Source organism: Euprymna scolopes, chromosome 6 (genome assembly GCF_053919585.1).
Source record: "Euprymna scolopes isolate OS-2025 chromosome 6, ASM5391958v1, whole genome shotgun sequence".
Lineage (NCBI taxonomy): Eukaryota > Metazoa > Mollusca > Cephalopoda > Sepiida > Sepiolidae > Euprymna > Euprymna scolopes.
In genome coordinates this window covers 30,670,647-30,688,035 of record NC_136487.1, presented here as the reverse complement: position 1 = coordinate 30,688,035, position 17,389 = coordinate 30,670,647, and the positions used below count along the sequence as shown (strand labels likewise).

The 17,389-nt window shown below is 34.3% G+C and overlaps 1 protein-coding gene across 1 annotated transcript in view; it reads left to right on the top strand.

Moving 5' to 3' along the window:
- Positions 1-2,437: 2,437 nt before the first annotated feature.
- Positions 2,438-17,389, top strand: part of LOC145277602 (polyunsaturated fatty acid 5-lipoxygenase-like) — a 220,071-nt gene continuing 205,119 nt past the window's right edge. The window contains exon 1 of the mRNA XM_080129121.1: positions 2,438-2,820. The gene's annotated coding sequence lies outside the window, so the exon portion shown is untranslated. The remainder of the gene's footprint in view (positions 2,821-17,389) is intronic.

Below are 17,389 nucleotides of genomic sequence, written 5' to 3'. Positions count from 1 at the left end.
TGAGAAGAAAAATATGAGCATGCAAAAATAAAGCGTGATATCCGGAAGAAAAATCTATCAGATATATCAGATCTGTCGGAGGATTTCATGCAGAACCACACCTGTGATTTCTGCGGTAAAATGACTTTAACTGAAGCTGGTCTGGCTAGCCACAAGCGTTCACATGGAGATCAATCTTTCTTTGATGGGGAAAACATTGCAGGGCACAGATATTCTGTTTGCTCTGTGATCTGTAAATCGAGTGGAGGCCTGAAGCGCCATATGAGCGTCCACAGTAGAGCAGCACCAGTTGGCATCCCTCAATCTTAGCTTAAGTGTGACCTTTGCAACAGACTGTGTAAGAGCAAGGATGGTCAGAAGAGCTACCTTCGTTCCCACAAAAAATAGGAATTGATGCATCTTGATTACATCTCCGCGTGTATATATGTATGTGTGCATAAGTGTATATATGTGTATATAATTAAAAAAAAAGAAAAGAAAGATATTTCAAAAATACATGAAAATGAATAAGTAATCAACAATAAAGCGAGGAAAAGATGGCCTTCTTCTGTCAAGAAGTGACAATCACCACCATGTATGTATGTATTAGAAAAAATTATTTAATCGTCAAGCATCATTAGGTGCGAGCTTCCTCGCGTGGGCGACAATATTATGTACTAATTTGGAAGAAAATGTCAACTCATTACTTGAACAATCTATTATATATGAAAAAGAATTTTCTCTGTGTGTATATATATATATATATATATATATATATATATATATATATATATATATATATCTTTATTCGATTGGCAAAATTTTAGAATACTTATAAAGAATTAGTCGACTGAACTTCTGCTATGGTTCACTTCTTTACAAATATATATATATATATATATATATATATATATATATATATATATATATATATAAATCAAGCTAGTCATGTCAGGTCATGTCATATGCTACTGGTACCATGCAACCCAGTACTACTTGCCTTATGGTCGGGTCACCGGCGACTAAACTGGTTTCTCCACCAGACTTGTTTGGTGAGGAGGGTGGCTAGTCTCCCAGAACGATTAAAAACAAGACCTTCCAATGGGTGAATGAACCCTTTTTCGGGTCAACGGCCAACTAGCACCGTGCGTTTTGTATGTATATATATATATATATATATATATATATATATATATATATATATATATATGTGTGTGTGTGTGTTTGGGTGGAGAGGGCTCCCGTAAGCCGTGGTGAAGCAACCTTTCTAGGAGAAGCAAATCTCTGATTTAAAAAAAAAAACATAAAGTGGGAGACCAGTACCCGCATTAAGCTGGTCTGCAGTTTAACTTGTTGCTGGCTATCTTGCTCTTGCTTGTTGCTGGATCTCAACATTTTGAACAGAGAGAGAGAGAGAGAGAGAGAGAGAGAGAGAGAGAGAGAGAGAGAGAGACTTAGCTGTCGTACAAAGCTAAGACTCTATAACATCATCTGTGTATAAATACTCCCTCAGGCATTTGTCTATAAAACTGGTACCGTGGCAATGGAAAAGTTATGACGTGTGGAGGCTTGAAATGCTGGAAGCATGTAATAATTGATCTCAATGGCTGTCTTCAGTGTCATGCCTGCTTGAGCGTGTGAATTCACAGGTAGGACTAAAAAAAAAGTCATTTTTGGGCTCATGGACTTTAAGCGTCTGAGGGAGTGGCACTCGTCTGACAAGACGTTATAATTATCATCATCATATCAAGATAGAGAAGAATAGGATTAGTGGAGAAAGATGCGGTTGAAATGACCATGCGAGACAGATAGAGAGAGAAGGAGATAGAGTGATGGAGAAATGATTCTCTAATCTAATAGATCCCGCACTATCAACCATGTTCAAACCTCTGTCCCATCACCGCAATGTTGCATCCCTGTGCCTGTTTTACAAGTATTTTAATGGAATAGTCTCTGATCCCTTCTACGTATATATCTATATCGCTTCTACGTATATATCCCGAACAAACCCGTTATACAGCCAAATCGCAACCATTTACTGTATGAGTCCATAGATGCCAGAAGGCCTTCTAGTCTATTAGCTTCTTTCCTCCAGCTGCTAAATTTTGGAATTCCCCATCTGCTTTCTTTGTCACTTCCTCTACTGACATTTAGAAGATTAAATGTAATATAAACAAACATCTCGCTCATCTCCTTCCATAGACCCCTGTAAATATAATGCCAAGTATTAACGTTTTACGAATAAGTGCCAATATGCCTTGTTTTAGATGAATAAGTGTAAAAAGAAGAAAGAAAATAATTTTATTAAAAATAGGTTACACTTTTGATCTGGGCAACGCCGGTTATCCTTGCTAGTATTATAGATAAATAAGAAAACGATTTTGCAACTTTTGCCCTCGTTTCTTTGGTTTCTCTTTATCTTCCATTCACAACATTACTAAACTGTTTCAAGTGCCCTTCTTGCGTTTACGCGCTTGCCTTATAGCTTGATGGAAAAGCGCGCGCAACGTCCCGCTTAGCAATTTCACCAAACCACCAGTCACCCCATCCCTATTCCTTCATTCTATCTCCCATCGCATAAGACGCACATTTATAAAAAAAAAAAAAAAAAGAAAGAGAGAAAGAAAAAAAGTAAAATTAAAATAATACATCCGACTTTACATTTACAGCAGCGATTCCGGGGGAATCGGGCGTCAGTTGACAGCGAAGTCAGGCACTTGCAAAGACAGTTAACAAGTGTTCGCCGGGAGGATAACTATTCGTTACTCGTTTTGTTTATATATATCGTTGGATGTTTTGCAAGATTTTTTCTGACTTGGAAAGTCCTTAACTGAATAAAAGGTAAGTTACGTGGATATATCCAATATTCGAATTTTTATTCATTTAAATATTTTATTACTATTAATATTCTATGTTTTTAATAAGTTATATTTTTTGTTATCAAATAGCAACAAGTGTTCAATGGTTCGTATACAATGACCTGTTTATAATATCTATTGTGTTTCCGTGCTGGATAACTTACACAATTGGTTGATATGCCAGAAATAAGTGAGACATTTCCCAGAAGAACGTATGATTTGACTTCATGCCTGGTATAAATCCGAGCCCCCCCCCCCCCCGATTTAACAAGTTAAATCATATTTGAATAGTTTAAATAAAACGATTGTTAGGTTATTGCTCTGATTGTGGGTAAAAATCTTGCCGTGATATTTTTAAACGTAAGCATTTGTCCTTAAAAATAATAAAAAAAAGAAAAACAAAACAAAACAAAAATAAGAAAGAGATTGAATACTTAAAAGTTAAAACCAAATCAAGATTAAAAGTTTAAAAATCAACGTACAAACGTTCCGATTTAATACCGGTGATTCGTTGACATCAATTACTTAAAAATAAACACAAAAAAAACCCCTAAAAAAACATGCTTCATTGCTTCAGTATTCGCATCGATTTGTGTCTAATCTTCTTTTTAAATGATGATTTTTTTAACAATTTTTTCTTTCCTGTTAGAAATAAAAATAAATACATATAAATAATCGTTTGAAGTCATCAACCAACACACACACACACACACACACACACACACACACATACACACACACACACATACACACACACACGCACACGCACATGCGCACATGCACACACGCACATACACACACATACACGCCCACACACACACACACACACACACACACACACACACACACACACACACACACACACACACACACCGAATGTGCAATTGAAGTTTTGCAGGGTTTTGATTTTCCCTTTGCCACACCCCAGCCATTTTAAAACAACAGTATACTTTATTTTTGCGTAAATATCAGGTTCTAATTCAGAAATTTAACTTAATAAAAAAAAAAAATTATATAAAAATGTTTATGATTTACATACTCGTCATGGAACGAAAATGTCATATTCCAAATATCACGTAATTTGATCAATTTTTTTTAATAGAGAATAAGTTTTTTACTACTTTTAGCAATTGACAGTATCTCATCGCTGTTATAAGATTGATTTTTAAATATAGGTAGATCGAATTAAATTGTCTCACGTTATAAAATATCAAAACGTAATATCTCGCTTCGTCATACAATTTAATTTTCTTAGTTAAAAAAAAAAGTACTTTTCGTGAATTTTGGGATATGACATTTTTGTTCTAAATGGGTACTTGCACCATAAAGACTTTTCTGTATTTTTTCAAAATTGGGTTTAATTCTGGACTTGCACCAAACATTATTTATTAGAATAATGAAAAAATATTTTGAATGAATTATTTTCTTAAAAACTAAATAATTAACAAAGCACGGTTATGTAGCCACGATTCCAAGCCGATCACTTTGACTTGAATTGCGTAGATAACCATCAACTCCAATTTGGGGAATAATTCGGCGATATGCTAACGAGTAACATTTTTGTAACCGAATTATTTTAACTGTTATTTGACCACAAAATTGTGCCACCTGGGCGAAAGGAGCTACTATTTAGAGAACCAAATCGACAGAGGGTACAATTGTCTTGAGTTCGTCGGAGCACATTCCATTAACGTACTGATAAAATTATAGAAATGTGAGATATCTGACAAGAAAAAAAAAACAAAGCAAAAACAAAGCAAAAAGTAAACAAAAAATAAAAACAAAACAAAAAAAACAAAAATTCCAATTTAAAAAAAAAATATGACTGGTCATTTTAACTTCATGCAAAATTTTGTGATAAACTATTGAATCATTTTTATTATTTGAATTATTCGAACTACTGTTCTTGTTATTCTCCCCACGTTTCGGCCGATGTAAATCCCTAACATTCTTTATATGCAACTTATCGAACTTTGGAATTTTTAAGTCAAACTCGAGAATCTGTACGGGATTTCGAATGAAACCATTTATTTATTTATTTAGTCTACGTGGTTATCTTGTTCTCGTTCTGTCAGCCATGATCGTATAAAAGTTTTTAAAAAAGCGTAAATGTGTTCTTAGTATTGCTCACACTGAGGATTGAACCTTCAACCTCAGAATACTATCAATTTTAACTGATTATGTTGCTTAGCACTTATATCCATTACGTTATATTTACAATAAATGTTGTGCCTCAAGAGTGGCTAACCATAAAAAATCTCATATTTAATAGAATCAACAATCAATCAAATCCTGAAAATATAAGATTAAGTGTTTTAGAATTGTACTTTCACTTGACATACAAACCTTCAATTTATTATTACGTTGCATTCAGTGTTCCATGATGTTTGAGTATCATCGTTTAAAAATATATTAATTTTGTTATAATTCAATTCCATTGTACTGCTCTAAACTTGGTATCGTTAAGTAAGACTAATTATGTTATCAGGAATTTGAAAGTTCGTATCATTTGGATATTTCAGACTACTGTTCTTACCTTGAGTGCTATTTCACAAAGTTTTGATCGATATAACTTCCGGTCTCATTTAGGTGTATCTTGTCGAACTCGGGAATCTTTCTGTCGCACTCAGGAATCTGCATGGAATTTCGAACAGAACCCTTTATTTAATCCACAGAGGTAGCATACCTTCACCCCGTCAGCTATGATTAGATAGACGTAATATGAAATTCGCAATTGTATTTTGAGTATCGCCCGCACTGACGATTCGAACTTTTAACCCCAAGAAGAGTGTAACTTTCAACTTAACTTTACCACGTATTTTATCCACTACGCCACGGGTTATATCCACACGAAAAAAATAAGGGGTTCCGTTCAAAAATCCATGCAGATTCCGGAGTTTAACTGAAACACTCCAGAGTTCGACGATATACACCTGTATAAGGTTGGAAGTTGCATCGACCGAAACATTGTGAGAATAGAAACCTAGGTGAGAACAGTAGTCCGAAGAATCCAAATAATACGAATAACCAAACCCCATCTAAAAAATTAAGAAAAGCACATTGAAAGTTATCTTTAATGGTTTTGAAAAAAAATTCTCTAGACGTGTGAGTTTGAACGCTTTGGTTTCTTTCTATTTTATTTATGCAATGTTTTATTAATGCTTTTTCTGATAATTTAATGCCCCATTTCTGTGTTGGTCTACCCTTTGACTATCATATGGTTTATTATGTTTACAGGTCTGCGGTTATCAATGCTATACTATTCATTAAATGTATCCATCATTAGTATGTTATAGGCTATTACATTGTTTTATTATTATTATTATTATTATTATTATTATTATTATTATTATTGGTAGTAGTAGTAGTATATGTTCACACAGCTCATAATGAGTGATTGCTCACTGCTGATAACATTTGTATTCCTTGGAGTGTGCGTGACAACGGACTTCAAGCACTTTCTACTGCCTTCGACAAACATTGCAAATAAATGTGCGTTACCACAAATTGATTTATCGCTGACAACAAATTTTGCTCTTTTTTTTTTTTGGTAGCTATAAGCCTCCCCAAGACTCTGATATTCTCATTGTTCTTTAAGGGGAGATCTTGTTAGTGCTCCCCTTCCTCGGTCTTTCCATTTTCCTTAATCCCTTACGACTGTTTTGCTGATGCATTTTATTTTGGAAGCATAAATTTTAAGATTTCGTGAAATTTTCTGAAGTTCACGTTATTTTCCTTCCATGTTTTTTGTTTTATTCCGGTTGCAATTCTTTCGATCAGTTTTGTTTTATTTTGTATAAGTTAGTTTGATTATAATTTCTACTCACTTTCTCACACAGTACATCATCAGAAATTACTCAATGACAACAATCAGTGGTGTTCCTCGAATCTGGGTGACAGCAAGTTTCCACAGATTTCTAGTACGCTCCACCTCTTTCGATAAGCTTTGCAAATGGACTTGTGTTATCGCAACAACCGCTTGTCATTGACTTCTCACTGGCTCATAACCATTAGTCTCCATTGGAATCTGGGTGGCATTAAGCCTCCACCAGATGTCAGTATTTCGCACGCATCTAGTATAGATCTGATCAGTGCTTTCTCTACTCAGTCATTTCATCCTCCTTGAGACTTCACGGTGTTTTGTATTATTATTATTATTATTATTATTATTATTATTATTATTATTATTATTATTATTATTAATTCACTTCGAGTTCTCGCACAGAGATTGCTCACTGATAATAATCAATCGTGTTCTCTGGAGTCTGAGTGGCATCAAAATTCCCAAATATACATCACTCCCAACCTCGATCGACAAGCATCGCAAATGCCTTTGTGTTATCACAACAGCCGATTACCGTTTGTCTCTTACTGATTACAGTTAAATAGAACAGCTAAAAAAAAGCACACACACACACACACAAAGTAATTGTAAAGAAGCAAAAAAGAAGAGAAAAAAACCCGTAAATGACTGGGGGTCAAAAAGTTCTACTGAACACCTTGCTATTTTTTCAATTTTCTTATCTGTTTGTTCTAGCTGGGGATGAGGCATCCAATCAGATGCTAGATATTCATGCGCACCAACAGAGTGATCGCTTTTAGATTCTAACCGTAACTGCAATTATTTATATTTCTATCGCATTTGGTTCACCGGGTATATTTGCTATACAATTTTTTGAAATTCATCTTCATAATATAAGCTGCTCCTATAATTACTGGAATGATGGCGATCTTCCTAAGATTCCAGTTTCTTTTCATGTCGTACACAAGACCTTGGTATTTTGTTGTGTTTTCCCTCGTAACTCTGTTTAACCCAATATCATTAGGAACACTAACTTTTACTATGGTTGCTTCTTTCTGCTTCTTGTCCCATATCATAATAGCGCCATAATCTAGTACGTAGTTGTGGGAATTACATAGTCATAGCATTAAATGTTCGCGGGCTTGAACCAATGACATTTTCTCTTTCATAAGCTTGTCATTCCATCTTAAAGTCTTGGAAATGATTTATATTATGTAGATAAAAAGAATGAATTATAGGGTTTGGTATGATCCATTTGTGATCTCCTTCCATTTTATAATTCTCGTAAGCTTGTCACTTGTTTTCATTTCATTACGCTATTTTATTTCTTCATCGATCTACATACGATAGTCAACTGAATTCATGCCACAAAAGGCTCAGTAGATTAATGCAATCATAAACTTTCCTCCCGTTTTTATCATATTTAAAGTTCCCCCAAAGAAAAATCTTCAAACATATTCTTTATCCTTACAGTAATATATATATATATATATATATATATATATATATATATATATATATATATATATATATAAATGTACGTAGGAATCAGACGAAACAAACATATATATATATATGTATATATATATATATATATGAGAAAAAACATATATACATGGGCGTAAGAATAAGACGAAAAAACATATATATATATATATATATATATATATATATATGAGAAAAAAATATAAATGGGCGTAGGAATAAGACGAAAAAAATCCAACAGATCAGTATTTGAAACTTCTGGACATTTTTTGTATGTATATATATGTTTGTGTGTGTATGTATGAATATGTATGCGTATATATGCATATGTATGTGTATATATGCATATATATGTATGTGTATGTATATGTAGGTAAATATATGTGTATGTATGTATCTGTGAATATGTGTACGCATTTGTATGTGCATATGTATGCATATGTGTGTTTGTATTTGCATATGTGTGCATATACACGCATGCATGTATATGTGCATATATGTGTGTATGTTTATAGATATGCATGTGTATATGTGTGCATATGTATGTATGTGTATATATGTATGTATGCGTGTATGTATATATATGTGTATGTATACCAATGGCCGTCTTCAATGTCATGTCTGCTGAATCGTGTGAATTCTCCGGTAAGACTAAAAAGAAGTAATTTTCGGGCTCATGGATTTTCAGTGTCTGAGGGGGTGGCACTCGTCTGACAAGACGTTGCAATTATCATATACATACAGTGATGATCATATTTATTGGCACGGTAAAATAAAAGTTAAATTTTGTCTAATAAATTCTAAAAAAGGGATTAAATTAAAGAAAATAACAAAGTATATTATGTATTTTTAACTGGCCTTTCCGATGTAGCAATCGGATTTTAGAAAAAATAAATAACAAAGGAACAACAAACATAATTGCAAAAAACTCTTGTTCAAAATTATTGGCACGATTTATTTAATAATCAATTGTATAGCCTTTGGCCTTGATTACCTTCCTCAGTCGCTTTTCATAGTTTACAACCAAGTTGTTGCACTCTTCAGTAGTAATTTTAGCCCACTCTTCCTGACAATAATCCTCCAATTGAATAAGATTCTTAGGCTTCCTTTGCATTACCCTCAATTTTAATGTTCTCCATAAATTTTCAATTGGATTAAGGTCTGGGCTTTGTGATGGCCACTCCAAAACATTAATATGATTGTCCTCAAGCCATTTCTTAGTCAGTTTAGCCGAATGCTTTGGGTCATTATCTTGCATGAACCACCAACGACGACCAAGTGAGAGCTCTTTAGCAGAGTCTTTCAGGTTTTCATCCAATATTTTAACATAATCTTCCTTTTTTATGCTACCTGTGACCTTAACAAGTCGCCCTGGTCCAGAGGCAGCAAAGGATCCCCAAAACATCAAACTGCCTCCACCGTGCTTCACTGTGGGTATGGTGTTCTTAGGCAGGAAAGCTTCGCCAGATTTTCTGTAAATATAAGACACTTTATTATGGCCAAATAACTCTATTTTCGTTTCGTCAGTCCATAGAACACGTTTCCAGAATGCAACATCTTTATCAATATGACGTTTTGCAAAGGCTAGCCTTGCTTTCAGGTGCATAGGCTTCAATAAGGGAGTCTTTCTCGGACGACATGCTTTTAAACCAGCTCTCTTCAAAACTCTACCAACTGTATGTCGAGATACATTCACTCCAGAGGTGCTCTGTTCATCAACAATCTCCCCAACAGAGATCCTTGGGTTTTGTTTTACTTGTCGAACAATTTTCCGTTCATCTCTTGGGGAAAGAATCCTTTTTCTCCCTCTACCCTCTAAACTCATAACGTGGCCTTGCGATTTGAACTTGTTTATTATGGCTCTAACAGTGGATTTGGGAAGGTTTAGCTTCTTTAAAATCTTATCATAGCCCTCCCCATTGGTATGGCATGCTACAACAAGCTTCCTGACGTCTTCGCTGTGTTCCTTAGTTTTAACCATGGCGATTGAAAATTATAATTTAGTCACTTATAATAGTTTAAATAAATCGCTATCTAAAAATTATCTGAAAAAAATTATTCACTGAATTAGCGTTAAACAAGCATAATATGGCTATAAAAAAGTTCAGAAAGCACGTAAACCGGAAATTGATTGATATTATACTGATACTAAAAGAAAAACAAAGCCGTGCCAATAATTTTGAACAAGGGTTTTTTGCAATTATGTTTGTTGTTCCTTTGTTATTTATTTTTTCTAAAATCCGATTGCTGCATCGGAAAGGCCAGTTAAAAATACATAATATACTTTGTTATTTTCTTTAATTTAATCCCTTTTTTAGAATTTATTAGACAAAATTTAACTTTTATTTTACCGTGCCAATAAATATGATCATCACTGTATATATATATATATATATATATATATATATATATATATATATGGACTAAAATATTGAAATGATTTTAGATTACAAACTGTTACATCTATTGTAACATTAAAGTTCATATAAATATTAGTATAAATATCTCACTGGTATCGCCGAAGAGATGAGGCGTTTATTGAAAATCCATGCATTAAAAAATATGATTATAATTTTTATTTTTGATTACCTTGTCGAACAATAATTTTTTAATTTACTAAATTTAATTCCAATTTTTCATTATATATATGTCTCTCTCTCTCTCTCTCTCTCTCTGTTAGTATGTTTGTTTTTCTGCCTGTCTGTCTTTCTTTCTATATATATATATATGTTTTCTGGCGCTTTCTTCATATATATATATATATATATATATATATATATATATATATATATATATATATAAAATGTGAACAAAGCATCTATCGCTGAAATAATAATCTTGAACAATCCCGGTGCTGATAATTAGATATGATTCAATTAAATTATTTTGCATCGTCTCTGAAACGGTCGTACACTGATTGGTTGTTTATGTTGAAAGTTCTTGGTGCTAAACTAAATAAACTAAAATATTTTACATAAAAAATTTTATCACTTTGTCGCATATATATATATATATATATATATATATATATATATATATATATATATATATATATGTCATCAATCCACAGTACTGTTTCGCAGCTCATCCATGCGGCTAAACAAGCAACTACCCCAGCCAGGAACCAAACCCGACTGCCCATATGTCGGTCGGAGCTTCTAACCGTTGCGCTATTCGGCTGCTACTATATTCATAGGTTTTGAATGAAATTAAAGTTGGAAACTACAATAAGTAAGAGTTTTTATTCTCATGATTTTGATAAAATATCACCATTTTATTTTATCAACATTTTCCTCATCAAATCATTTTTTTATTCCAAGAAAAAAAAGCAACCTTTCTAACTTCTTTTTTCCAAGGAACACGCAACTATCTCTGATGAGATGCGTTGTAGGTTTTAACTATCGATGAAACGCATATAAGATTTAGAACATAATCATATGAACAACATACTATGAGTGTGAACTAAATACATCTTTTGGTTTGGAATTATATATATATATATATATATTTATATATTTATATATATATATATATATATATATACAAATTAGTTATATAAAAATGATATGTTACATATTTCAGTGACGTACCATGGTTTAATTGCAGCTTTATTGCTTTTAAAAAGCCTTTTAACAATCCAAACAAATCATCCGCGACTTACGAAATAAAAAATAAATCGAAGAAATTAGTTTATCCTTTCATGAGTCGCTGATAATTTGTTCGGATTTTGTAAAAGACATTCGAATAGCAGAGCCATCCAATGTAACTATGGTATATTTTTGACATATGTAATATATAGTTTTTATAAAAATGATTTGTATTTAAACTCTTAAATTTGGGATCGAGCACTTTGTAGTTTTTTTTCAACACATATCGACGTATTATATATTTATATCCATACATATATTTATATATATATATTTATATATATTATATATTATATATATTTATACATATATTTTATATGTATATATTCATATATATATGTACATATATATATTTATATGTATGAATAAAAAAAATTGTTATTGTCCTCTTCAACAAGGATTAGACCTCAATGAGAATTTATAATTAGCCGTCAATCTGTCCGTACTGCAATATTACCGCCACCGCTCTTAACCATTATATAACTCAGCTTAACGTATAATGGCCGCCCATTTGACATAATACAGAGCTTGAATTCTCTCCTTTCCCATGTTAATTGATGTGGTCTATAGATTGAATACTAGGCGGCCGAATAAAAGTTGCATTGTTAACTTCGTTCGAATCCTTCAACCGGCAGTAATCTTTATTTCCTATGCTGGAGACTGTGCAAGCATTAAACACTGGTGTTTGTAAGTAAAAATAATGAACGCTTAAAATAAAATACATGCACACAGGTATATATGTATGTATTTTATTTTAAGTGTTCGTTATATATAGTCATCCAAATACAATACTGTTTCGTTGTTTCACAGCTCATCAGTGCGGCTAGACAAGCAACTACCTGAAACCAGGATCGAAAGCCGACTGCCTAAACGACATTGCGCTATTTGGTAGCTGCTATGCGGGCAGTGAATTAGCAGTGTTTTGACACTGTCCAAATACCTAAGCTCAATTTGTTTACACAAAGAGCATCGCTTAATATTTTAATGATAATTTGTATATCACTTCCCAATATGCTGAACCTACGATAGGGAGCATTATATATATATATATATATATATATATATATATATATATATATATATATATATATATATATATATATATATATATATACCGATATAAATACATACATAGATTAAAGGAGATAGTTTATTGTGAAATTGTGAAATTAAGTATAATTACGTATTAATAGATAGATACATATAAACAAATATATTGATACATAGGCAGCTAGTTGCAAGCAGACAGGAATATATGGAATGTATGGAGATAGATAAAGACAGAGAAAGAGAGAGAGAGAGAGAGAGAGAGAGAGAGAGAGAGAGAGGGGGCGCTATAGATATTAAGAGACATATGTGCACTAAATCTAATAGATACACATTTGTTGTTTGTTTAAATGAGATGTATGAATAATCGACGAGTTTAACATCTGTCCAAAGCTGCAATGTTTTAAGAGGCTCACCCAACCTATACAAAATAAACCGATCATAAGTCAAGGCACTTATTAACTTGTCTCTCTTCATGGGAATAAAGTCAGACACATGGTCGATACATGTAAGGGCGCTCGAGATTTAGAATAAAAATTTATATATTTTCTTTGCATTTCACAAATTAAATCTCTGCCAAATCTGGAATCAATTCCTGGTAGCATGGCTTTCGAAGACTAAATAGACATTATATCTTGATCTTAGCCAAAAGGCCGGAAACTTTTATAAGATTAATAACGATTTTTACTGTTTTCTTAGTAATCTATTGATTGTTGGCTCAAGTGAAATAAAGGGGTCAGAAATCCCGCCGTAATTTGACACTTGTTTTATAAAGAGGGCAATCTGCTTCTTTATATAAGGATATGTTTTAATCGTTTCACACAAAGTCGGTTGTTAATATAAAAAGTCAAATTAACTCTCCGACTGGATAATCTAAGCTTATGTGGCAGATATTAAAAACCTTTGCCTATCTGAAAATCAGGAGGTGCTCGACTGAGCTTTAATCTATCATTCCCCTGCAACTCATTCGTATCAAATACTCGTCTAACTTTTTTCAATGGTCAATAATTTCCATTAATCTCGATCAGTGTCTAAAACTAAACAACAATTCTATGAGCGTAGAGTGTAGAGAGGGAATTTTAAAGGAAATAAGTTGTCTCTGATGTATCGTTATTTTCATGGAAAGTGTTCGACTGAGCTTTAGTCTATGGCCCCCCCCTCGCCAAACTTTCACAAGAAACACTCGTCTAGCTGAAAACACTATCAATAATTCCCCCACTCTTTATCTGTGCCTAAACCTAAACGTAGATTCCATGAACAAAGCTTCTTTCTTAGAACTGCGCGCCTGTGGAATTGTCTTTTGTTTTCCTGCTTTCCGGCTGACTACAATATGGTTGTGTTCAAGTCTAACGTAAATAAGTTCTTGATGAGCCGATCCATATAAGTTATCAAATTTACCGAATTTTCATTACTAATGATTATTATATTGTCCAATTTCTACTGTAACTCTTTAACCTTTATCCTTGAGTGGCCTTTTGACCTTGATAATGTGGTGATATCTGTGTAAAAAAATAAAATAAAAATAAGATATTAGAGTATAAAAAATATGTGATCTGCAAAACATTACTGAGAATGCTGGGATTTTGCTGCTATTCATGTGGGTTTAGAAGGGTATAAATACAGAGATATGACATTGCGGCGATGAGACATTGACTGGAACTTTCTAGATTAAAAATTCCCGTTCGCACCTTGTTCAAGAGGGATAGTTTCGTAGTTGGAACAAATACGCTATACATGGCTTTATCTATATATATAGGATACTGGCAGATGTGAAAAGTTTATTCGCTTGGTAGAGAGAGCCTACCTTCGTTGCAATAGACTTGACAGGATCTTCTATGCATTTATTAAAATCTATGTTGGCTGGGAATGTAAAGCTGAGGTGTTTAAATCTTGGACTCTTGGGAAGGGTGTTATCGGCTATGACTATCGATAGTCGGAGAAGTTTCTTAAAGCTATTATAAGAAAAAAGGTGTGTTTTTGTAGCATTGACTGTAGCCATACATTTTGGATCCATCTACTCTACTAGAGGTACTTTTATTATGCTTCAACCATTTCCCTGCGTGTGTGGATATTTGAGTTTGCATTCGGTCAGGGATAGACCGCAGTGACATTAGCCTATATACCCACCTCAAAGGAAATTACACCAGAGAAACCGCTTATAGCCGTTACAGGCAAAGAACTTTTGTCTTTGTAGCATTAAATGTGACCCTAGTTTAATACAGGATAGCGGGCATGTTCTAATGATTCAGCCATTGTTTGGGCCTTCGATTCTGTCTCTTGACATTGAATAGAGCCTGATATCATCAGCAAATATACTAATCTCAGAAAAGATTGTATCGGAGAGGTCATTCATGGATATGCATATCCAGATTTTTGCTCATCTAAAAATGTTAGGCAGCTTTAATTGTTTGGCTCATTGTAAATTCAACAGTCAAGCATTATCGCGTCTTTACCGTTCGGCGAACTTAGGAATGTGAGAATACATATGGTGCCCTTCATACCTTGCTAACATTGTAATAGTTTATTTACGATAACACATTTTTACCCCAAACATTGTTCTTAATGTGATTGAATACACACACACACACACACACACACACACACACACACACACACACACACACATATATATATATTGAATTGAACAATAAGATTATGTCCATAGAAAAGACATGATTCTATTTCCGGTTGATAAAAATCGATTTTCTTTTTTGTTGCAGACCATCTACTAGTTGGCCAGTTATGTACAAATCCCAAAAGCGATATCAGCTTTCTATCATGTCTGAATGTGACACAATGTTCAACGAGCGAGATCGAAGATGCGCCACTTTAGAACTCATTCTCTCTACTGATCAAAGTTATGACAACTGGACCATTGCCAGCACCATCAAAATACATATTTGGATTACCATGAATAACAAGAATGTTCTTAGGGTTACGAAAACAAAGTTTGTGCCCACAATAATGACCTTTGGCATTGCTTTAAGTGAGGTCAACATCATGCCACGTTACATCTTCGAAGTCGGCTTGTAAGCTAACACCAAATTATATCTGGATATACTGAAGAGTGTAATTATCTCTTGGTGCAATCAGGTGATCACTGGCAAACCCTGGGTGGGACCTCTAGGCGGCGACCCACAAGTTCAACGAGACCCAGGCTTGGGTTCAGAAGGAGTATTGCAACTTTGTACCCTTCTCTCACTGGCCCACTCCTCTCTCCGACCTGGACCTACTGAAGTACTTTGTTTGGTCATACGTCGGAAACATCACCACCGTGATCTCCCATGACACCAAAGTTAGACTGATCGCCGTCATTCGCCGAGTATTCGCCGATGTCCCGCCGGCGCTTGTAGAAAATGCATGCTCCCAGTTCCGGGCTTGTATTGAAGCATTGATTGAGGGTGAAGGTGGCTACATTGAATAGATGCCAGGCCCACTACATAATCAAGTTAGCTAAATTAATTTTTTTCATTAAAGGTTTTTTAAAATAAAGCTATAGTGTTGTTTTCTTTAGAGCGAAACTTTTATCGTTACATCCTGTATATAGAAATGCAGTAGGGACCACTTTGATCAGTAAAACAACCACGTCTATTTTACACAGCGCGCAGCGACGCGTTTACTCTCCGGACATTAAAAAAAAATATCACCGTTGAAGAAAACAATCGGATTTTACGAGGGGCGTGCAATAAGTAATGCCTCTGACCCACTTCCAGTTGTCTGATCTAGCTTAAATTTTGCATGTGCAATGATCTATATCTCTACGGGTTATGTGGCAAATTACAGCGCTGAACTAATTGTGGTTTCTGTTTTACAGGTGTTTGAACTGAGTCAGGGTTTTTTTTACATGGGGGTCACCACTTATCGAAGGTCACTCAGGGATAAGGGTTATTGCGTGTACAGTAATCAATGAGATAGTATTGTAGTAATCATTAGTATTGGGGGTTTGATAGAGTGTCTTACTTAAGGGGGCGGTTTTTTAGGAGTTTGTTTATGTTGGACTTGAAGATGTCCAAGTTGTAGTCAGGTAGGAAACAGGCAAGCGGCAGAGAGTTCCACTGTGATCCGGTTTTTGTATTTGAAAGGACACACACCACAGGAGACTTCTGATGAAATGAAAGAAACTTATGGTGATTATGCCCCATCATATGACCTTGTAAAACGCTGGCATCGTGAATTCAAACATGGCCGGAAGTCTGTGGAAACAGCTCCCAGACCTGGTCGCCCCCTTCTGCCATTGATGAGGCATCTGTCCGTCAAGTTGAGGCTGCCATTTTTGAATATCGGCGCATTACTATTCGCCAAATAGCCAAATATGCCAACATTTGTACAGAGTCTCTTGAAACTATCATTCATGACCATTTGCATATGCATAAGGTGCCTGCCAGATGGATTCTCAGGTTGCTCACACCATTCTAGAAGCGAGAACGCCTCGAGTGCTCGAGGATGAATTTGAAGATGTGCCAAGAAGATGAATTAAAATTTTTCAAAAGACTGATTACACAGGATGAAACCTGGGTCCATCACTATCCAGAGATCAAAGTCCAGTCAATGCAGTGGAAGCACTTGGACTC